The 23858-nt window shown below is 42.9% G+C and overlaps 1 protein-coding gene and 1 long non-coding RNA gene across 4 annotated transcripts in view; one reads left to right on the top strand and one right to left on the bottom strand.

Moving 5' to 3' along the window:
• Positions 1–270: 270 nt before the first annotated feature.
• On the bottom strand, positions 271–22571 carry LOC308643774. 2 transcript variants are annotated; one of them, XR_014020825.1, is made up of 3 exons: positions 21027–22571; positions 20199–20371; positions 271–1308 (listed from the first exon to the last, which is right to left on the bottom strand). It is a non-coding gene; the product is annotated as an uncharacterized lncRNA (long non-coding RNA). The 2 variants fall into 2 exon arrangements; XR_014020826.1 differs by lacking the exon at positions 271–1308 and adding an exon at positions 16564–16741.
• GDNF (glial cell derived neurotrophic factor) overlaps positions 22435–23858 on the top strand; it is a 25293-nt gene continuing 23869 nt past the window's right edge. For both annotated transcript variants that reach the window (XM_081283963.1, XM_081283962.1), the window contains exon 1: positions 22435–22896. The gene's annotated coding sequence lies outside the window, so the exon portion shown is untranslated. The remainder of the gene's footprint in view (positions 22897–23858) is intronic.

Here is a 23858-nt window from a genome sequence, read left to right as displayed (position 1 = left end):
TTTTGGGGGATAGCTCACATCCAAATTATAATAGTAGGCTACCATGTTATTATCACAGACTACTATGTTGCCATTAGGAATAACTTTATGATTCCTAATTATCTAAAAACATGGGCAGGGCAACATGAAGCACAAAGTAGAACTTTTAATGATACAGACATGAATATTCTATATGATATTAATCAGGTCCATATTAAATTCAGAAGAAATTTGAGGCATACATGTGATGTTTCAGGGGTTTGTGATGATTTCTGACAAGTTAAAATCTCTGTTGCCATATTTTGTTCAACTTCTGTTCAGTAGATGAGAGGAGAGAAACAAGAGTGAAAGACAGAAGGTAAGAGAAAAAAAGAAGAGGAAGAAGGAAGCAGGTGAAAAAGTAAAGGTAGAAAGGGAAGAAAAGAGAGAAAGGAAGATTTTGAAAGCTCACGGTTGCAAAGAGCATGGCATTCTTGGGCTCCCGTCCTGAGGAGCCTTTGACATGAACTACAAAAGAACAATGTGACTTTCACCCATCAAAAAGAACTTCTGTCATGCATTAAATACATGGTGCTTTAGTCAGCTTTTGCAATGCTGTGACCAAAATACCCAACAAGAACAACTTAGAAGAAGGAAAATTTATTGGGGACTCACAATTTCAAAAGTCAAAGTCCAGAGATGGCCAACTCAATTGTTGTGGCCCATGTGAGGCCGAATATCATGGCGGAAGGTCTTGGCAGAGAAGCACTGCTCTGCTATTCATGGCAGCCTGGAAGCCAGGAAGTAGTGTGGGGAGATGAACCTTTCCAGAATATGCCCAGTGACCCACATCCTCCAGCGACATCTCTCCTGCCTACAGTTACCACCCAGTTACTCCATTCAAAGTAGGATGGACCAATCAGATTACACTCTTAGAATCCAATCATTTTACCTCTGAATATTCCTTTGTTAACAGAAGTTTTTGGAGGACACCTTATTTCCTAACCATTAACATGTGAAGCGTAGAAAAGACCTAATATTCTACATCAAACGCTCAGATATATTTGTCACTGAGGAGAATGGAGGTTTGGTATCTAAGCAACATGGCCATCCAGGAGCTTCCTCAACTGCTCAGGTCACCGCCTGGGTGTTTCTGGGGTATGGGATGCTTTGTCTGGTCAGTTCCCAGTGGGCAGTGCAAACCAGCAAGGCTGAGTGACAAGTCTGGGTCTGACTTAGTCCAACTTCTTTCTTGTACTGCCATTCTTGAGGGTAAATCAGAGAACCTAGAATAGTGTTAGAAATCTTCAAACAATACCCAGCTCAAGGCCCCAGGTTCAATCTTCTGAACTGAAAAAAAAAAAAAAAGGTGAGAAATCTTCAAACAATAAACTTTTTCAGCTCAGTAGGCCACTCATGATGAGACCATCATTCACCCATCGGAATGGATACAATTGAAAAGACTGACAATATCCAGTGCAGGTAGAAATATAGAGCAAATGAAACTGAATGGAGCCTGGTGAACCACTTTGGAAAACTGGTCTCTTTTAATGTAACTCCACTCCTATGGGTATATTTAAAACAAATTAATGTACATTTCCACAAAAGACTTGTATAAGAATGTTCATAGTGACATTAGTCATAACTGTTTGGATTTGTTCCGCGTGGCTATCTCAATTGCCCTGGGCCCTAGAATGAGTGACTTCCCAGAACATAGTTTGCTCAAGGTGGAGCTCAGAGCACAAGAGGACAGAGGAAACCTGCCTTGTCCGCTGAAATCTCATGCAGAACTGACTCAGGATCACTTATGTCCTCTTCCTATTGGCCAAAGCAGGACACATGGTAAAGCACTTACTGAACATGGACAGCAGACCTGACTTTCTTCATGACAATGTAGCGAGATGGCCACAATTATTATCCCCTTTTACACAGGATTAAACTGCATCAATTTTTCAAAGGTCACAAGACTAGTAAGTAGCAGGAATTTGAGTGTAGAAAACCAGATTCCAATGCCCCTCATATTGACCCAGGAGCTGAAAGATCCTAGATCTTACTTCACTGTACATCCATCACAAAAGTCAGTGGCATAAATTTCTGAGTAACTTAAACAAGTCACTTAACTTATCAGGCCTTCAATTTCCTCTTGTGTAAAATAAGAGTTAAACTTGATTGATCTTTAATTTCATTTCCAGGTAGAAATTGAATGCCAGGATTCTGTGAACTCTGTAGAACATTTTCCATTAACCTGATAACAGGTGTGAATGGATAATGTGCAACCCCTGACTTCAGTGTGAGCAACCATGTTCTTGGAAGTCACAATGAGATGGCAAAACCTTTCTATGCAGAATGGATACCAATTTAATTCCCATCTTTAAAAATATCGAAGTTTGATTTTGGGGTAATCTGAAGAGCACTAGGAAATAGTAATTCATTGTAGAATTAAATTCCTCTCTTAATGCAAGACTTTTCTGCAATTTGTAACGGCAAATTACAGTTCCCATGGAAGCATTGTTATGCTACTGGCACCTGAGTATCATCCTCTGCACTCAGAACCTTCCATACAGAGGGAAAAAGTAGAGTAAGGTCGATGCCCAGGAGAGCTGCCTCTAGTTAGTCACACGGACAAATCCCATTCCCATAAGAGCAAAAGCAAGTACTGAAATTGCTTCACATATCTATTGTTACTTAAAATAACCTAACATTTTTCTGAGGATTTTTTTTCCAAATGTACTTCTCTGATCTCCTCAAATGGACTTAAAGACACAGAAAACACAGATGATTTCTACTTGTTTGTTTCATTATTAATGATCTCAATACCTTTGTTATTGTATTATTTTATAAAACTAGATGGATGGACGGACAGATGGAGGAATGGACAGATGGATGGACAAACATAACAATGGGTAGGTAGACGGATGGATGGATGAACACACATATTAACACACACACTGTGCCTCTTTTAGGAGCATTCTTTCCATCTCACCTTATCCTTTTCACCCAATTGACTCCTAGCCACATGTTGGTTCTCAGCTCAAGCATTACTTCCTCAAAGAAGCTTCTGTTAATCCCCAGCCAAGGTTAACTTTCTTCATTTTTGTATTGCAATAGAACAGTGTTCTTTCCTTCAGAGCATTTATATTATACAGCCATGTATTCATCAGAATGATCAGATACTTAATGTTCACCTCATGGAGGCTATAAATTCCATGACTGCAAGAACCATGTATGAACTTTTAAAAAAATGAATAAATCAATGGTTAGGCAAATGTATGCACAGCCAGCTATGAATTTGTAATTTGATTACAAACATGTTTCTACATTAACATAGACTTGTAGTATTTAAGAAAAGAAGGGAGCTTCAGATTCAAAAGGCACCCATAGAATAAAAGGGTCTTAATTTGAGGGATCTTTGGTTCAACCTTCTACACATGTAGGAATAACTGTGTTGTAAAGTTAGTTGACCTACATGAACAAGATGTATAACTTATGTAAGTCTTGATGTTTAGAATGTTTAATTCCTTGGGAAATGTTATATGCTATGATACACTAAAACTGTGAGAGGTTTAATTTAATTCACATTAGTGAACATTTTATTCTAAAGGACTATTTTACACTTGATTTTGAAATTAATCAGTTAAAGCTCTACCTAGGTCAATGCAATGTATACACACACATACATACATTCAATATATACAATGAATAATGTGAAAAATATTTTCATCAGTAACATCATTTAAAGTATAGCAAACTCATTTACTATTTAAGAGGACTTTAAGGTAAATTTTATAAAATAAACGACATTTTAAACTTCAGACTATTTGACCGTTAATCTGTATTTTAGAGTTAAGATTTTAATCTGAACTTTCTGAAAATGAGACACACATACAGAGGTGTCTCCAGTACTAGATTTTGAAATGGAGAGATTTCTTAGGAAAATTTCTGGAGCATTTTATTATCATATAGATATGAGAATTAAGTTGGTTCTCCATAGTATATTCTGGAATTCATATGTAGACAAGCTTCAAATTTCTCCCTTCTCAGATTAGTGCTGGTTAATGTGTAGATTCTATTCTGATGCAGTCTCAGTTCATAGCCTGAGCCTTACACCTAATGTGATGATTCTTATCTGTTTTGGTTGAGATTTGAGGGGGTTTTTTTTTTGGGGGGGGGTATACCAGGGACTGAACCCAGGAATGCTTAGCCATTGAGCCACATCCCTAGCCCTTTTTATATTTTATTTAGAGACAGTATCTCACTAAGTTTCTTCAGGCCTCACTAAGTTGCTGAGACTGGCTTTGAACTGGAGATTCTCCTGCCTCAGCCTCCAGAGATGCTGGGATTACAGGCTTGCACAGGTCCTTATCTGTATATGCCTATGAGGAGAGATCATGCAGCACCTGAGGCGTTCTAAGAAATTAGCTCATCAGCTATTCCTCCAACCTGATGCCAGACACATAACTTGTAAAAGAAATAACTTGTAAGAAAAATAATGTGGCAACACCACCAGTCATTGTTCATCATCTTCCTTGCTAGCAAAATGCAGAGTGTTTGGATTTCAGAAGCTGACTCATAGTCAGTCCACAAGCTAGGCACATCAGTCTTCTTCCCTTTTGCTAGTCTAGGAAGGGCCTGTGAGTCAGTTTTGACAAAAAAGATGTGAATGGGGGTTTGCCAGGAAGGACTTTCCTCCTTGATTTAAGGGAGACAGGCCTGGAAGGAGATTCTTTTTCACTCCATTCCCTTCTTCCTTTGTATTTGAGACACTGTCATGTGAGGGCCTGACTCTTGGAGCACCAAAAAAGAAGTTTCACCAACATGTATACATCAACAGACTGAAAGGGAAAATGTCCAATCTTTAACATCTTCAAGCCAGTGTGCCAGTCCTGGAAAGGTATAAGTCCAGGTAAGTGAACTATAGATGTCTTTGTGATCTAAGGCATTGTTAATCCAGTTCTCTGTTACTTGTAATCAAATGCATTCCTGAGATAAACAATAAATAGTCAGTGTCTTACATCAGCATGGCACTTCACATTCTTCAGAATACTTTACATCCATTAACACATTTAAACCTGCCAACAATCTGGGGAGGTATACTGCAACTACTATTATCCCTCATTTTTACAAATATAGAAGTCAAGACTTAGAAAGAACTGGTCTTGTGTAAAATATTATAAGAACTAGAAATGATTCAAGACTCTTTGGAGATGGCAAACTGTGGCCCATAAGCCAAATGTGTGGCCAGTAAATGAAGAACATATTCTTGCATTTTCAAGAATATATTCTTGAAAAAATATTGAAAGAACAATATTGCAAGACACCTGAAGATTATGATTTTTTTTAGTAATTTAAAACATACTGTTACATACTTTAGAAGATATGTATCAAGTTCAAGATCTTCTGGGGCTGAGGATGTAGCTCAGTGATAGAATACTTTGAGGCACTAGGTTTGATCCCCAATAAGGTGAGGAGTGGGAGGCTGCTACTTAGTAGCCAAAAAATAGCAATTATAAACCTATAAATAAAGTTTAACCAGTTTTTGTAGATTACTTTGGGTTAGATCCAGAACTAACCTTAAGATTAGGACATTAAAATAAAACTAAACAAACCTGTGTTTCTTGCAGCAAATGGTACTTGTGTGTTAATAAAGGCTGATTGACTAAAAGTTTAAAAAGAAAAAAAAAGTCGTGTGAAGATGAAGTGAAATTCACTTTTTAGGGTCCTTACCAAAGATTTGTTGGAATACAGCTGTGCTCTTTCATTTACGTATTGCCTATGTCTGCTTTGGTCCTGCAACTGCAGAATGGAGTAGTTGTGACCACTGTACTGCCCAAAAGCATAAGATATCAGCTATCTGGACCTTCACAGCAAAGGCTTACAGATCCCTGATTTAACCCTCACTTAAAAAAACTCACGCTCCAGTAAAATCCATGTAGAGCAGTTAGGCCATCGTCTTTTAAACCCTAGCATGGTGAGCTGAGAGTTGGTTTGCTCACTGTCATTTTTTTTCATCCTCTACAACCTACTCACAGGATCATAATCCCCACACTACCCAGAGAGGAGCAGGGAAATTTCTTGACTGTTAATTAACCAGTCTGACTAGAATTCTTCCCCCAGTAAATGCCAGGGCACATCTGATTGAGACGTTGTTTTTGATGAAACAGTCCCTCAGTCAAAAAGAAAAATCTGCCATCCCATTGGGCCATGCTGCAGCAGTTTTTTTTTTTCTTCTCTGAGACTTGCCACCATATGAATGAAAATGAACTGTGCTAAATCTGGTATGAAACCTCCAAAAGAACTTCCAGGGAGATTATAGGCTACCATATTATGCAAACCAAGATTATGCAGACAAACAAAGCAGATAAAACAAATAAATCACTTTCTTTCTTAGTTGTGTACTTGTTTTGACTTGTAACATAATATTTAATGAACAGTGGATTTTACTGAATGAGAAAATATATGTATAAACATTTAGTAAAGTACCTACTACATTTTTGTGCTTGTTAAAAATTAGGTGAAAGCTAGGCATGGGGCTCAGGGGTAGAAAGCTTACCTCGCAGGAATGAGGCCCTGGATTTGATCCCCAGCACCAAGAAAACAAACAAACAAATTAGTTGAAACTGAAAGTCCAGAAACCACGAGGAAGAGTATTTTTGAACCACATAATTGTTAAAATAGAAAAATAAAAAAGTATGTATCTATAGCACATAAAGGCTAGGAGTTGGCAATCTACTAAAATTCAACTGAATATAATTTTTTTTTCACATTTTTATGGCTCTAGTTTAAACCACTTCATAGAACCCCCAAAATATGCCTTGAAAGTTATAATGCCAGCTTTATTCCCTAGCAAGCCAACATGGTTTTGCCACAGTTTATAAATCTTTGCATTGTTATAAAGCAGAAACAACACGCTGGTCTAGAAAGATTCCTTTAAGAGACTTAAATTAAAATTATACTCACCCCACTATCATCATCAAAGGGGGAGCATGGATTCTCCAAGATAAAAGGTTCTTTTCAGGATTTCAGAATTCCTGGCTCCCTGTCACCTGGAGAACTCAATGTTCTGAGTTTATCTGCTCCCTCTGCGGCCTGGTTCCATGGTAATTACCAGGCTCCTAGAGCTAGTATGACATCTCATGTGATAGAAGTACACAGCAAAGAAATAAACACAAACAGCTGCATTAATTCCAGCAGCTTTCAAACCTTGCACAAGCTGGGGAAAGTTGCTGAATCAAAAGGGAACCAAATCAGGGGGAGAAGCTCTCAAAATATCCAAGCAAAGACTCTAAGGCTGCATCCAACAGGCCCAGGCACCAGCAAGAAAAGGAACTGTAAAACGTGCAGATTTTTTTTTTTTTAAATAATGGTTGAAAATGTTCTTTCTTTCCTAGACAAAAGCTTATTTTAATGACTGCACATTCTCTGGGAGAAAAAAAATGATGGGAAACTGGTAATTGTGTTACCAGGGAAGTGAAGGTTTAAAGATGTCATGAGAGAAAGAATCGTTTATTACTGAAAACACCTGTGCACTTTTTGAAAGATGACATGTGCATGTATGTGTTGGCCAAAGAATTGCATTAATTGTGTTCTTAAAATTACATATTACACATCAAACACAAGCTTAGACCAAAGTCAGTAAAAACACACAATTGCTAGAAACTATGATCTATGTGACAGATACTAAGGAGGCAAAACTGGAAGATGCGGCTTCTGCCCTTACAGAACATTTTTGTCTAATAGAGCCATGACTATGCATAAGATCATTTGCAAACAATAAGTACAAGATACAGTAGAACAAAGGAAGGCTGCCCCCCAAATTACTTGGATATATAAAGCCAAATGTGTGTTACAGCTTTCTAGTGGTCACCTGGAAACATCATTCCCTTATTACATCAACGTTATGATGGTTCAGCATTGGGAGTTTCTCTTTTGGAATCCGTGTATAAGCTGCATCAGTTATCTGTTGTCATAGCAGAGCTGCATAACAACCACAAAGTTCCAGTGGCATAGGACAAGTATTTATTATTCATCTATCCAGAATGACCAGCAAAGCAGCTCTGCTGACCTTTATTAGGTTCACTTACATGTCTGGGGCAGTGAGGAGGGTCAGTGGCTTCTTGGTTTATCTAACTGACCTTGGCTGTGAAAATTGGAGCAAAACCACTCAGTTCCACGTGTGTCTCAACCTCCAGCAGTCTAGCCCAGGCATGTTCTCATGGCAATGGCTGAGCTTTGACAGCAAGTGGAAGCAATGTTGACCTCAGAGGTCTTACACTGGTGTACCCTCACTACCACTGCATTCTACTGGCCAAAACAAGGGACAATGCCATATCAGATTCATGGGACAGGGAAATAGACACCATCATCTTAGTAAAAGCTGCAGTCACAGGCAAAGAGATGCAAAGGATGCAAGGATGAAGAATTAGGCCATCATTGCAATTCACCACCAACCCTTACCAGAAGAGCAGGCTCTAACTTACATCCTTTTGGTTTAACTCATCTCTCTCACTAGAATCGTTTTCAGATAGTTTTGTTTGTGCCAAAAATTAAACTTTTCCTGAAAAGCCAGATAATTGCCACTCCTGGATGTACAGATGCTACCACATCTCTTTTAATGAGCCTTAGCAACTGCTCACACAGGGACTCATGAAGGGAAGTGCCCGACATTTGTTGGATAAATAAAAAGTGTGTTTGCATGTTATAGTACAATGAGCAATAACTGACTATTAAGAGATGCAGATAGTCTCCTCAAATGACCATTTTGACATGGATGCCACATTCTAACAAAATATCCTGAATTTGTATCTTTTAAAAAATTATCTATTAATATGGCGGCGAAGGGAGTGCATCACCCCAGTGCGCCGCGTCACTGTGCGGGAGAAAGACGAGGTGAAACAGCTGAAGGCTATCTTGTTGGGAATTTCCAGTGAAATTGAGGTGCTCCAGAATCTAGTGGACGGATTTCCATCGCGCGAGGTTCGGCTGCGGGGGCTCGGACGCGGGCGATTTCTCCGCACGGAGGGTCGCACCCCGCAGCTGGGAAGCGGCGAGGTGCCGGAGCAGGGGTGAAGCGATGCAGATTCTGGGTGCTCCTGCCAGTGGTGCAATGGCCGTGCTTAGTGCTGAGTTCCGGCTTTGAGACAGAGGAGAGAAGCGGTCCAGTTCGGTTCTCGACACCCGTCGGACCACAGAGGAGGACAGCAGCCGCCATCTTGGAGAACTGATGTAATCATCCCTGTTTTCTACTGATCTCAGCTCATTCAGCTACGGAACAGGTGATTTCAGGCTGGTATTTGCCTGCGTCTCGCAGACAGATTGCTCAGGCTCGGGGCTGGAGAACCAGTGGAGAATACTCCTAGGGGCTCGCTCCTGGCAAGGCGTGCGCCGGGCTCTGAGCAGCCGGAATCTGTTTCCCGGGGCTGCTTTGGCCTAGGGCTGGGGAACCTGTGGAGACTGCGTGTTGAGGCCAGCTCCAAGTGGAGCGTGCACTGAGCTCGGGGCAGCTGGGTTCTGACTCCCGGAAAAGTTTTGGCCCGGGGATGGGGAGCCCGCAGGGACTGTGTCTTTGAGCCTGCTCCCAGAGGAGCATGCACCGAGCTCGGAGAGCTTGGAGCGGCCGGGCTCTGGCTCCCGGAGCTGCTTTGGCCTGGGGCAGGGAAACCCGCGGGGGTCGCTCCTTGGAGCCTGCTCCTAGCGGAGCGTGAGCCAGGATCCGAGAGGCCGGGTTCTGGCTCCCGAAGCTGCTTTGGCCCAGGGTTGGGGAACCTGGGGTGACTGCCGGGTCCTGCTGGGTGCTGTGGGGGTCAGGGGGGCAGAGTGGAGCTGCCGCCTGCGCCCAGAGCAGGCCAAGTGACCCGCCGGCATGGTATCACGACACCCCAACTGCAGCTGGGGCCGAAGAGAGTAGCCGCCCACGCCTAGAACAGGACCAGCGACCTGATGGCGTGGTAGCCAAGTCACCCCATTTGGAGTAGGGGCTGTGCAGAGCCGCCATCTGAGCCTGCAAGGTAGGCAGACCTGCGTCCCACTGGCAGGACAGGCCCGGTAGCCTGCCAGCGTGGTGGACACGTAGCACCGAGGCAGTCACGTCACACTGGTTGGAGTGGGGGTGGAGCAGAGCCACCGCCCATGTCCGGAAAAGGCCCAGTGCCCAGCTACCCTTTGGAGAGGCAGTCAGGTACCCCCACTGGGAGTGGGGGCTGAGCAGAACTGCCGCCCGAGCCCGCAAGGTAGGCAGACCTGCGACCCACCGGCGGAACAGGCCTAGAGGCCTGCCAGCGTGGTAGACACGTCACACCAATTGGAGTAGGGGCTGAGCAGAGCCGCCACCCACATCCAGATCAGGACCAACGACCCGAGGGCATGGTAGTTACGTCACCACAATTGGAGTGCAGGCAGAGCAGAGCCGCCACCCGCACCCGCAGGGTGGGCAAACCTGCGACCCACCAGAGTGGTAGACAGATCACCCTAATTAGAGGAGGAGCACAGCCACTACCCGCCCTGTAAGGGAGATTTTCCAACTATACAAGAGCAATATAAATAAATAGGGGGAAAATTTCAAAAACACAACAGTTTCACCAAGCAGAAAGAAACGCGAGCAGTATGAAAAGACAAGGAAAGAAAGGACCACAAGCAATGCAGGTCAACTCAACTCTAGAAGAGGTAATAGCTGCAACAGATGGAATGTCAGAAAAAGAGTTCAGGATATACATGCTTCAGATGATCTGGAGTCTCAAGGAAGACATGAGACAGCAAAATCAGACAATGAAAGATCACTTTGACAAGGAACTACATAAACAAATCCAGGAAGTAAAAGATCAATTACACAGGGAGATAGAGGTAATAAAAAACAAACAAATAGAAATCCTAGAAATGCAGGAAGCAATAAACCAACTTAAAAACTCAATTGAGAATACTACGAGCAGAGTAGATCACTTAGAAGATAGAACATCAGACAATGAAGACAAAGTATTTCAACTTGAAAAGAACATAGATAGCTCAGCAAGACTGCTAAGAAACCATGAGCAGAACATCCAAGAAATATGGGATAACATTAAAAGACCAAACTTAAGAGTCATTGGGATACAGGAAGGCACAGAGCTCCAAACCAAAGGAATAAACAATCTATTCAATGAAATAATACGAGAAAACTTCCCAGACTTGAAGAATGAGACAGAATCCCAAATCCTAGAAGCCTACAGGACGCCGCATGTGCAAAATCATAAGAGATCCACACCTAGACACATTATAATGAAGATGCCCAACATACAGAATAAGGAGAGAAATTTTAAAAGCTACAAGAGAAAGGAAGCAGATTACATTTAGGGGTAAACCAATCAAGATAACAGCTGATCTCTCAACACAGACCCTGAAAGCTAGAAGATCCTGGAATAACATATTTCAAACACTGAAAGAAAATGGGTTCCAACCAAGAATCGTGTATCCGGTGAAATTAAGCTTCAGGATGGAAGATGAAATTAAAACCTTCCACGATAAACAAAAGTTAAAAGAATTTGCAGCTAGAAAACCATCTCTTCAAAACATCCTCAGCAAAACATTACAGGAAGAGGAAATGGAAAATAACAATGAAAACCAACAGTGGGAGGTAGGACAGTAAAGGGGGGAAACTAATCAAAGAGGAAAACAAATCAGGTTTAGTAACATTAATAAACAAATATGGCTAGAAGAACAAACCATATCTCAATAATAACCCTAAATGTTAATGGCTTAAACTCACCAATTAAGAGACACAGGCTAGTAGAATGGATCACAAAACAAGACCCAACAATATGCTGCCTACAGGAGACGCATTTGATAGGAAAAGATATACATAGACTGAAGGTGAAAGGTTGGGAAAAATCGTACCACTCATATGGACTGCGGAAACAAGCAGGAGTGTCCATACTCATATCTAATAAAACAGATTTCAAGCCAAAGTTAATCAAAAGGGATAAAGAGGGACACTGCATACTGCTCAAGGGAACCATACACCAACAAGACATAACAATCATAAATATATATGCCCCAAACAATGGTGCAGCTATGTTCGTCAAGCAAACTCTTCTCAAGTTCAATTGTCTAATAGACCACCATACAATAATCATGGGAGACTTCAACACACCTCTATCACCACTGGACAGATCTTCCAAACAAAAGTTAAATAAGGAAACTATAGAACTCAATAACACAATTAACAACCTAGACTTAATTGACATATATAGAATATACCACCCAACATCAAGTAGTTACACTTTTTTCTCAGCAGCACATGGATCCTTCTCAAAAATAGATCATATATTATGTCACAGGGCAACTCTTAGACAATATAAAGGAGCAGAGATAATACCATGCATCCTATCTGATCATAATGGAATGAAACTGAAAATCAACGATAAAAGAAGGAAGGAAAAATCATGCATCACTTGGAGAATGAACAATAGGTTACTGAATGATCAATGGGTTTTAGAAGACATCAAGGAGGAAATTAAAAACTTCTTAGAGTTAAATGAAAACACAGACACAACATATCGGAATCTATGGGACACATTGAAAGCAGTTCTAAGAGGAAAATTCATTGCTTGGAGTTCATTCCTTAAAAAAAGAAAAAAACCAACAAATAAATGATCTCATACTTCATCTAAAATCCTAGAAAAAGAAGAGCAAAACAGCAGCAAAAGAAGTAGAAGGCAAGAAATAATTAAAATCAGAGCTGAAATTAATGAAATTGAAACAAAAGAAACAATTGAAAAAATTGACAAAACTAAAAGTTGGTTCTTTGAAAAAATAAATCGACAGACCCTTAGCCATGCTAACGAAGAGAAGAAGAGAGAGAACTCAAATTACTAGCATACGGGATGAAAAAGGCAATATCACAACAGACACTTCAGAAATACAGAAGATAATCAGAAATTATTTTGAAGCCTTATATTCCAATAAAATAGAAGATAGTGAAGGCATAGATAAATTTCTTAAGTCATATGATCTGCCCAGATTGAGTCAGGAGGATATAGACAACCTAAACAGACCAGTAACAATAGAGGAAATAGAAGAAACCATCAAAAGACTACCAACTAAGAAAAGCCCAGGACCGGATGGGTATACAGCAGAGTTTTACAAAACCCTTAAAGAGGAATTAACACCAATACTTTTCAAGCTATTTCAGGAAATAGAAAAAGAGGGAGAACTTCCAAATTCATTCTACGAGGCCAACATCACCCTGTTGCCTAAACCAGACAAAGACACTTCAAAGAAAGAAAACTACAGACCAATATCTCTAATGAACCTAGATGCAAAAATCCTCAATAAAATTCTGGCGAATCGGATTCAAAAACATATCAAAAAAATTATACACCATGATCAAGTAGGATTCATCCCTGGGATGCAAGGCTGGTTCAATATACGGAAATCAATAAATGTTATTCACCACATCAATAGACTTAAAAATAAGAACCAGATGATCATCTCGATAGATGCAGAAAAAGCATTCGACAAAGTACAGCATCCCTTTATGTTCAAAACTCTAGAAAAATTAGGGATAACAGGATCATACCTCAACATTGTAAAAGCAATCTATGATAAGCCAGAGGCCAGCATCATTCTGAATGGAGAAAAATTGAAGGCATTCCCTCTAAGATCTGGTACAAGACAGGGATGCCCTCTCTCACCACTTCTGTTCAACATGGTCCTCGAAACACTGGCCAGAGCAATTAGACAGACGAAAGAAATTAAAGGCATAAAAATTGGAAAAGAAGAACTTAAATTATCACTATTTGCAGATGACATGATTCTATACCTAGCAGACCCAAAAGGGTCTACAAAGAAACTACTAGAGCTAATAAATGAATTCAGCAAAGTGGCAGGATATAAAATCAACACGCATAAATCAAATGCATTCCTGTATATCAGCGACAAATCCTCTGAAACAGAAATGAGGACAACTACTCCATTCACAATATCCCCCCCAAAAATAAAATACTTGGGAATCAACCTAACAAAAGAGGTGAAAGACCTATACAATGAAAACTACAGAACCCTAAAGAGAGATATAGAAGAAGACCTTAGAAGATGGAAAAATATACCCTGTTCATGGATAGGCAGAACTAACATCATCAAAATGGCGATATTACCAAAAGTTCTCTATAAGTTCAATGCAATGCCAATCAAAATCCCAACAGCATTTCTTGTAGAAATAGATAAAACAATCATGAAATTCATATGATATAATAAAAGACCCAGAATAGCAAAAGCAATTCTAAGCAGGAAGTGTGAATCAGGCGGTATAGCGATACCAGACTTCAAACTATACTACAGAGCAATAGTAACAAAAACAGCATGGTACTGGTACCAAAACAGGCGGGTGGACCAATGGTATAGAATAGAGGACACAGAGACTAATCCACAAAACTACAACTATCTTATATTTGATAAAGGGGCTAAAAGCATGCAATGGAGGAAGGACAGCATCTTCAACAAATGGTGCTGGGAAAACTGGAAATCCATTTGCATCAAAATGAAACTGAATCCCTTTCTCTCGCCATGCACAAAAGTTAACTCAAAATGGATCAAGAAGCTTGATATTAAATCAGAGACATGGCATCTGATAGAAGAAAAAGTTGGCTATGATCTACATACTGTGGGGTCGGGCTCCAAATTCCTCAATAGGACACCCATAGCACAAGAGTTAACAACTAGAATCAACAAATGGGACTTACTCAAACTAAAAAGTTTTTTCTCAGCAAAAGAAACAATAAGAGAGGTAAACAGGGAGCCTACATCCTAGGAACAAATCTTTACTCCACACACTTCAGATAGAGCCCTAATATCCAGAGTATACAAAGAACTCAAAAAATTAGACAATAAGATAACAAACAACCCAATCAACAAATGGGCCAAGGACCTGAACAGACACTTCTCAGAGGAGGACATACAATCAATTAACAAGTACATGAAAAAATGCTCACCATCTCTAGCAGTCAGAGAAATGCAAATCAAAACCACCCTAAGATACCATCTCACTCCAGTAAGATTGGCAGCCACTATGAAGTCAAACAACAACAAGTGCTGGCGAGGATGCGGGGAAAAGGGTACACTTGTTCATTGTTGGTGGGACTGCAAATTGGTGCAGCCAATTTGGAAAGCAGTATGGAGATTTCTTGGAAAGCTGGGAATGGAACCACCATTTGACCCAGCTATTCCCCTTCTCAGTCTATTCCCTAAAGACCTAGTAAGAGCATGCTACAGGGACACTGCTACATCGATGTTCATAGCAGCACAATTCACGATAGCAAGATTGTGGAACCAACCTAGATGCCCTTCAGTAGATGAATGGATAAAAAAATGTGGCATTTATACACAATGGATTATTACCCTGCATTAAGAAATGACAAAATCATAGAATTTGGAGGGAAATGGATGGCATTAGAGCAGATTATGCTAAGCGAAGCTAGCCAATCCTTAAAAAACAAATGCCAAATGACTTCTTTGATATAAGGGGAGTAACCAAGGACAGGGTAGGGACGAAGAGCTTGAGAAGAAGATTAACATTAAACAGGGATGATAGGTGGGAGGGAAAGTGAGAGAGAAGGGAAATCGCATGGAATTGGAAGGTGAGCCTCAGGGTCATACACAATTACATATAAGAGGAAAGGAGGGGTAAGAGAAGAATAATACAAGTGGAAGAAATGATTTACAGTAGAGGGGGTAGAGAGAGAAATGGGGAGGGGAGGGGAGGGGAGGGGAGGGGGGATAGTAGAGAATAGGATAGACAGCAGAATACATCAGTCACTAGAATGGCAATATGTAAATCAATGGAAGTGTAACTGATGTGATACAGCAATCTGTATACGGGGTAAAAATGGGAGTTCATAACCCACTTGAATCAAACTGTGAAATATGATATATCAAGAACTATGTAATGTTTTGAACGACCAACAATAAAAAAAAATTATCTATTATATGTAGGACACATTCCTACTATTCAACATTGTCGAGCAGATACTTAAATTTATCTTGCTTTTACTTTAGTTTTTTACTCCAATTTCTAAAATGCACTTCCCGGTCGTTTATCCATTATTTTTCAAATTGTGAAGTCATTCCACAAATATGTTATGTCCTAACCTCATACGGGGTATATTATGGACTGATTTTTCATGGGCTACAGAATGACTCTGGAAAGGGTAACAATGACCTACCTCACAGAATTGTTCTGAGGAGTTACATAATAGATTCCTTGAAAAATAGTCTGCAAATGTGCTTTGTGTAATATTAATTCTTCATATTTCTAGAGCCGACTGTTTCTCAAAGGACTTCAAGCACTTCACATATGGTCAGCCAGATCCTCCCAGTGTAAATTATGCCCCAGGAGTAAGTTAATTGCTTGGTGGGAGGCATTAACTCTTTCAGGTCACTAGGGTTCCTCTTAGAGCACTGTACGAGGGCAGTGATTTGCCAAATAGTACCCCAGCGGCAGCAAAGAATATGTGCAATATAAATTATTCCCAGGGAGTAATTCTGAAACTCAGAAAATCTGGTTTATTATCTCATCTATTCACGTAGTATCCCAATGAGGGAGGACAAAAGGAGCAAGAAGAGGGGGGGGGGGAAGTGGAAAAATAGGTGAGCTAGGGATGCCAGAAATTTCCCAAGCTTCCACAGCTTGTTCAAGGGCAGGGTTCCAATTCAAATTGCTTGATCGTCCAGCATGACTTCTTCCCAATTAGTGCTTCAGGGTTGCTCTCAACTTGATGTTCCTGCCAATAAGGGCCAGGACTAGGGTGAGGTGAAGTGCCTAGGATTCAAAATTAGGGACTCTAGTCATGGCCCTTGCTAACAAGGGATGGATTAGCTTGAAGCACTCAAGGGTCCAGAAAATCCACACTGACTTTTACTACTTGCTTCTATTAAATCCATTAATATTGATGAGGATTCACTAATTGTTTAGTTTTTCCCAAGCTGAGGAAAGTGAACAAGGTAACACAGAGTAGAAAATAGAGCCAATAGATCCTATTTGATCAAATAGTTCATCTATTTCAGTAAGGGGGAAACAGTCCTGATTGAAGTCTGCTTATTATGCAATTAGTACATGCCAAAGAGGTGCCTTGGACATCTGGTCTTGAAGGTTCAAATGCTGACTCCTTGTCCCAGAATCAATTATCCCCAATGGCAGTATTCTCTCTACTACCACTTGTGAATTCCAATTCTTGAAGAAGCCTCCCACCCCCAACATTTTGCAACACACACTAGATGCTCTTCAAAGGAATCAGGACATAAGCATCTTGATTCCCTACTCAAATTCCTCTTCCACCTTCCCCTCTTGTGTCCTCCTCTTCTTATTTCTCCTCCTCCTCCTTCTCCCCAATGCTTTCGTGATTGTTGTCTAACAGCCAATCAGAAAATATAATGGCCCTTTAAACAGATTTTTTAAAAAAATATATTTAGCACTCTGCTCTACTTGGAGGTTTGCTAGGCTCCAAAAGGGAACAGTCAACTTCTTTTCAAACCTGCTCCCCATTTGGCCTGACAGCCACCTCTGCTACCAATAAAACTTCTAGTTTATTTTTTTCTGAATTTGGATTCACTTATTGTCTCAATAAATTATACTCAATCACAATTTCAAAGAAAGATGACCCAACACCCTCCCACAGACTCCCCCCACACACACACATCAGTGAAGTAGTTTGATCCCACATTTACTTGGATGGTAGGGGTGTATCATTTACAAAGTGACCTTGGAAAAGTCACATGACCACTCTGCCTCTGTTGGCTTTCCTGGTAAAATGAGGAGACTGGACTAGAAGTCTCAGGTCCCTTCCAGCTCTGGAATTTCATAACTATATGAGACCATTTGCATAGTTATAAAACCTGCAGTAAATAATATTTTCACCTGATTGAAGTTTTATTTTTGGAAAAGAGGTGTCTCATAAAGCAATCTCAAGAAACAAAAACAAAATTAGTGGATAATTAGACAATCTGATCGCTATCAAAGAAACTGCTAGAAATCATTGATAACTACCATGCCAACACGATTAATTCTGAAAAACAATTTGCTCCAAAGAATTGGTCTCTTCTCACTACAGCGCAAAAAGGCCATTAAAGTGCCTTTTCACCCTTTCCTCCCGTTTCCCCACCCCTTGCTTTTCTCCTTTTTAAATGGTCTGAAGGTAAATTTATCTTTTCTTCATGAGCAATAGTATCATTTGTGAAAATGGCTGTTAAACAGCGAGCAAGCATGGAAAAATCCCTGCCCAATAAAGCAGAGACTTTGAAAAGGAAATTGCCCTGCTTAAGTGATGGATTCTGTTTCAGCCGTCATGACCCAAGATTATGAGGGAGTCCAGGGACTTGGGTCCTGCCCTTATAGGCAAAGCAGCTGCAAAGACCCACTGGGAGCTTGTGAGAACTTTGTGAATGGCCCACCCCACCACCTCCAAAGGCTGCAGTCCCTCCAGGCCAGGGAGGCTGAGCAAGAACATGTGAGCACTTAGCATGAGTCTCCCCCCAAACCCCTTTCATCCAGCCTGGAGCACCAACTCTCCACCCTTATCTCTGCATACCTACCCCAACCAAGGCCTACCTTGGATTCCACAGCTGCATGATACTTTGAGACTATGGAATTATTTTTTGCCATTTTATTTTTTACCACTTTATGTTCATGTTTTCTCTGCCCAGGACTGTAAGATCCTGGAGCACAAGGGCACCAACTATTTAGACATCTTTCTGTTAGAGATTCGTGAGAAATCCCAATAAAGATAATGACACAGGTGAAACAGAAAATGAGCAGGGCTTTGAAACTTTTTCCTCCTGGAAGAGATGGGAGGTGTATCACTTGCTCTTTCCCAATTTCAGGCAGGGTTTTCTAAAGGAAAAGCTGAGATCTGGAGATGAGGTCAGAATTCTTAGAAGCTGCTATCCTTGCTTTGTCAGAGGATACTCTGCTACTGAGCCAAAGCAGTGCTGTGGATTGTTCCCTTCAGGACTTGGCCAAGGAGCAACTGCAAATCACACTCATCTTTGTGTCCTTGAGAAGATGGAGCCTCTGAGCTGTGAGAGCCCCCACTTTCAACTTGTGTGATTGTGGCAATTGTGACAGCAAGCCGTCACCTTGTTCCCAAGACACCAAGTGCTTGCTTCTTGTTTACCCATGTTTGAGGTAGTGACTTCAAAAAGAACTTGTTCTTCACCTGAACATTGTAATCCTAAAAATAAATGTCCTTTCAAAACTAGAAATGTTTGCTTTAATTCTAAATTAAATTTTATGGTTTCCTTTATATTAGCGTTGAAGATAATTAGTATTTCAAAATGAATTTATGTTTTCAAAGAGTCTTAGTCTAGACTATCAAAATATAGTGAGTTTCTTAGTTATGCTTTCAAAAGGGATCATAAAATAATGACACCCTTTGGGGAAAAAAATAAAGCTAACAAATAAACTTAGGGAGCATTTAAAAACTGTCAACTCAGGGCTGGGGGTGTGGCTCAGCAGTAGAGTTCTCACCTAGCACGTGTGAGGCTCTGGGTTCAATCCTCAGGACCACATAAAAATAAATGAAAGATATTGTGTCCAACTCCAACTAAAAAATAAAAATTAAAAACAAACAAACAAAAAAACCTGTCAACTCCTGGACTCCACCCCTCAAGAGGTGCTGATTTAATTGTCTTGGGTAGAGTCAAGGTCTGGATATTTTTGGTCATCTTGCCAGAGTTTCAGGGCCCATTAAACATCAGACTACAGTATCTGGGCCCTCATGTACACTTCCATGAAGAGTATATATCACTTTATACCGTACCAAGGATACTTGTGTATGTGTCTCCCTTTCCTTATAAATGGTATGCTTATACAGGGCTGGGATTCATATCTTACTCATCTGAGTCTTACAGTGAACATGGGCTGTTAAAACTCTAAGTGCCTTCCATTAACACAGCCTATTCTGAGGACAGTCACTGTAAAGAGGTGGGAAGCAAGTTTCCCAAGAAATAGGGGCCAGGTTCTGTACCCTGTGATACCAACAACCTGAACATAGATGATTGGTCCAGAAATAGGCACCTGACCTAAGGTCAGCCACCTACAAGGAGACCTGATACAAAATCTCAGTCCAGCTCAAGCACTTGGTGAGTGCCCAGTGGGGCCAATTAGATCCTTTCACTAAGGAGTTTAGATGTGAGATGAACAGAGAGCTGAGCAGTTGGTTGCAGGAGCAGAAGCCAAAGGAAGCCCAGAGAAAAATAGGGAGAGAGAGGAGCTGAATTACCTTGGTGGTTAAGCCTGTTAGTAGGGCCAGCAGATGCCTGCCACTGAGGGGGCAGCGAGATAACCCAGTCCCAGAGCCGTATCCTGAATGACCTTCCAGTTCCTGAACTTCAATCCAGTTTTCGTGAGGCCTGGCCCAGTGGCCTTTCCGGAAGGCTTTTCAGAGACACGTGGCTGAGTGGTGGAGATTCCGGTCAGCCTTCCTTCCACAGTAAACTCCCATCACTCAAGGTTAAGTCAGTGTATCTTCTCCTTGCAACCCCCTAAAATCCAATCACCACAATTCTCAGGGTCTAGCACTTCGGCCAGCACACAGCTAGTACTAAATAATTGCAGGTGTCTGGACAGCTTGACCATTCCAGTGAAAAGCCTACTTAAAATGAAGAAATCATTCATGATAAAAACACTGTCTTCAAATTCCAAAAACAATGCTAAATTGGAATGAGCATATCAAGCTTGTTCTGTTCTCCCATTTCCAAACCCATTTACACTGCTACCATAGATCTATCAAAGAAGGAAAAGTTGCATTCCACAGAACAGCGCAAAGAGCATCCTGATTTCAAGTAAGGTATGTTTGGATGACTTGACTTACACTCCACTTAATCTTTTATCACAGTATTGTTGGTGAGAACAATTTCCCACCCACACTAGCTTCACTGACAAACCTCCAAAGTAGCTGATCTTTGACTTTTAGGAAGTTTAATGTGATCCCCCCCTACACACACACACACACTCTGCCACACACATTTCCCTTGTCTATTGTCTGCATGAGCTACTTGAAGAACACATACTCCCCAACAACGGGGGTGAGTCATAAAATAAAAGTTACCTGGATGTAAACTGAGCCTGTTTACACTTTTCAGGTTCCTAACTAATAAAATAAAAGAAGTCCAACTGAATTCAGGTCCAGTCACTTCCGGAAAACAGGTTTCTGCTTAGCAAAGACATCCTTTAGTTAGTACATTATTTTGAAGGTGGAGCTAATTTCATGCTCCATGTGAATGGAACGTATTTATGGTTATAGCCATGTACAGGGTGTGTAAGGACTTGCCCTCCTCCTGTCCTCTACAAAGGAAGGCTCCTGGCTGCTTCTGGTGGTGAGCTAACCAACAAAAGGAATGCCGAAAAGGTCTCACCTCTCCCACTCAGAGCTCTGAAATGGGGGCTGGGTCTCTGCTCGCTGGAAACTAAGCACCCAACGGGATACAGGCTTAGGTTTTCCATCTCATTTTCGAAAATCTGGATAAACGCGGGTTTTGCCCAACCTCCCCTGACCTCTTCTTGATAAAATGATCTTACGCCTCTGGAATTGGGATTTTGAATGTATGTGCCTACCCCATGTCTGGTATTATATTACAACAGCATGAAAATGGAGCCTAGGACTGAGGAGCCGGCCAGCCTCAGAAGCCTTCTTCATTGCCTGCCATGTAATACATGATATGCAAAGCCTCTGACTTCAGCCAGCAGATATTTGGAGACCGTGTTGGCCCTAGCATGGGGACTAAACTAATGTGTGTTTAGGTCAGAAAGCGAATCAGAAAAGCCAGTGGAGGGCACGTCACGAAGTGAGAGTCCTATAAATTCATCCCCACTCGCAGCGTCCCCTGGCAAACACTCGGCTTCCCTCCCTGGGCCGCTCCACATCTCTCCTTCTTGGTGCTAGGAGAACTCCAGCAGACAGCTCCTTGTCTCGCCGCTGCCTTCTACCTGCAGAAAAGACAGAAGGCGAGACCGCCGAGGAGGAAGGAACGCCTTCGACAGGCGCGAGGAAAGCCTAGTGTAGCCTCCACCAGGCAGAGCGCCCTTCCTCCCAGAGCGGGGCACAGAGGCGAAGCCCGGCGCGGGTGCGGCGGCCAAGTTCGGATTGCCCCTTTCTGTTGCTCCGAGCCGAGCTCCGCACATTCCTCTGGATCTACCCGGCGAGGAGAAGGCGCGAGCCCGGCGGCGTCTCCACGCGCTCAACGCTCTCCCTGCTCCCCGGGGAGGGGCGCCTCGCGTCACCCACTCGCACCCAGCGCCTGGCCTTCCGAGCTCCAGCGCCTCCTCGCTGTTCTCCTCTCCCTCCCCCACCGCCAGGCCCGCCACAGCCTCCCGACCCCTCCCCTCTTCGGGCCCCGAGCCTCCCCTCCCCCACACCGGCCCCCAGGCCCGGGCTCCCGACGACCAGCCTGCGCTCCTGGCGCCCTCATGTCTTCAAGGGACTGCCCGCGCGGGTTGACGTGGTGTCTCATTCGGATCTCCAGGCAAGACCTCAGCTCCCGCGGCAGCATCAGACAGGCCCGTCTCACACTCCCAGCCACTGCGCCCCGAGGAGGCGCAGAGTGCGGTGGCTGCCGCTGAGCGGCCCGCAGCGCCAGGGGCCGGTGCAGCCCCAGCCAAGAGCGCCGCTCGCGCAGCTGTGTCACCCCTCACCCAAGGAAGGGGCGGCTGCTCAGACTTCGGCTTCTGGGGGTACAGGAGACCTACGGAGGAGGTGTCGGCAGCCCTCGCCCTTCTGGCGGCGGCGGCGGCTGGAGCCTTGGCCGCCGCCTCCTGCGTTCCCTCGCTGCCCCGCGCAACCCCAGGATTTCGAACTCTTGCCCCAGACCTGTTGGGCGGGGCTTCGCGCTCCTGCCCTCGGCCCGGATGGGTGTCCTGGCTGGGACTCGGTCCACCTGGAGTTAATGTCCACCTGGGGGTCTGCGGAGACCGGATCCGAGGTAAGTTGTGTGGGGGAAGTCTGGGTGGAGAGGGTGAATGCCGTCTGCGTCGCCAGCGGACACCGCTGGATGTGCAGAGTGTCTAGGACAAAAGGGCGCGTTTGGACCCCAGAGCGTGCAGTGAGAGTGGAAAGTAGACTAGAGGGAGGCGAGGCTCTGGGTGGACCGAGAAGAGAGAAGTTAAATGGTAGAGAGGCTGGCCTTGCGGAGGGGCAGGATGCCTTTTCCACGTGGGCAAAGATCTATGGAGCCCCTGATGCCCCTGGACCCCGAAATGCCTGGAAAGGGAAGTAAACCTCCCAACTTGCCAGGGTGCTCCTCTGACATGTCACGGAACCAAACCGGGCTTGGGTCATCTTGGAACCTGCCGTCGCCAAAATGTCTTTTCCAGAAGTGCAGCAGCAGAGATATTACTATTGCCCGGAATGTAACTTACTATTGAGCTTGTTTTGGTCTGTTCCTAGGGAAAGCTCAGGCCTCGGGAAAGACTGCTGCAAAGGTCCCGTGAACGTTATAAAAATAGAGGGCTCACCTCCTGAGGGGAGGTCTCCCAAAGCTACATTCCTCGCCTTTTTCAGGGCCCATTTGCTTGCACTTTCCTAATGCCCTCACTCGACTGAGGTTAGGAGAGCGGCTCCTTGGACATTCCTGGCTTCAGGGCTCTATCTCGAGCAGACCCTGGGGCTCCTCAAGGTCTCCACTAGGCCACGGAGGTGATTATTTTAATGACCTTTTTTTTCCTCCTGTGCTCTGTGCCTCCTTCCCAATAACACCCTCCACCACTTTGCACCACCTGGGGTTTGACTCCGCGAAGGTTCGGTTTTTAGCCCCAGCCAGTGAAAAGGAACCTTCGGCCCGGGCTGGAATGGACTTTCACCGGTTCCCTCCAGGCTCCTGGCGCCTCGCTGATTTCCGCCCGTGGCAGAATCTGCCTGCAGAGCCTTTGCGCGCGGCGCCCCGGG

The sequence above is a fragment of the Spermophilus citellus genome (assembly GCF_964194105.1).
Source record: "Spermophilus citellus genome assembly, chromosome: 1".
Taxonomy (NCBI): Eukaryota; Metazoa; Chordata; class Mammalia; order Rodentia; family Sciuridae; genus Spermophilus; species Spermophilus citellus.
This window is presented reverse-complemented; position numbering and strand designations above follow the sequence as displayed.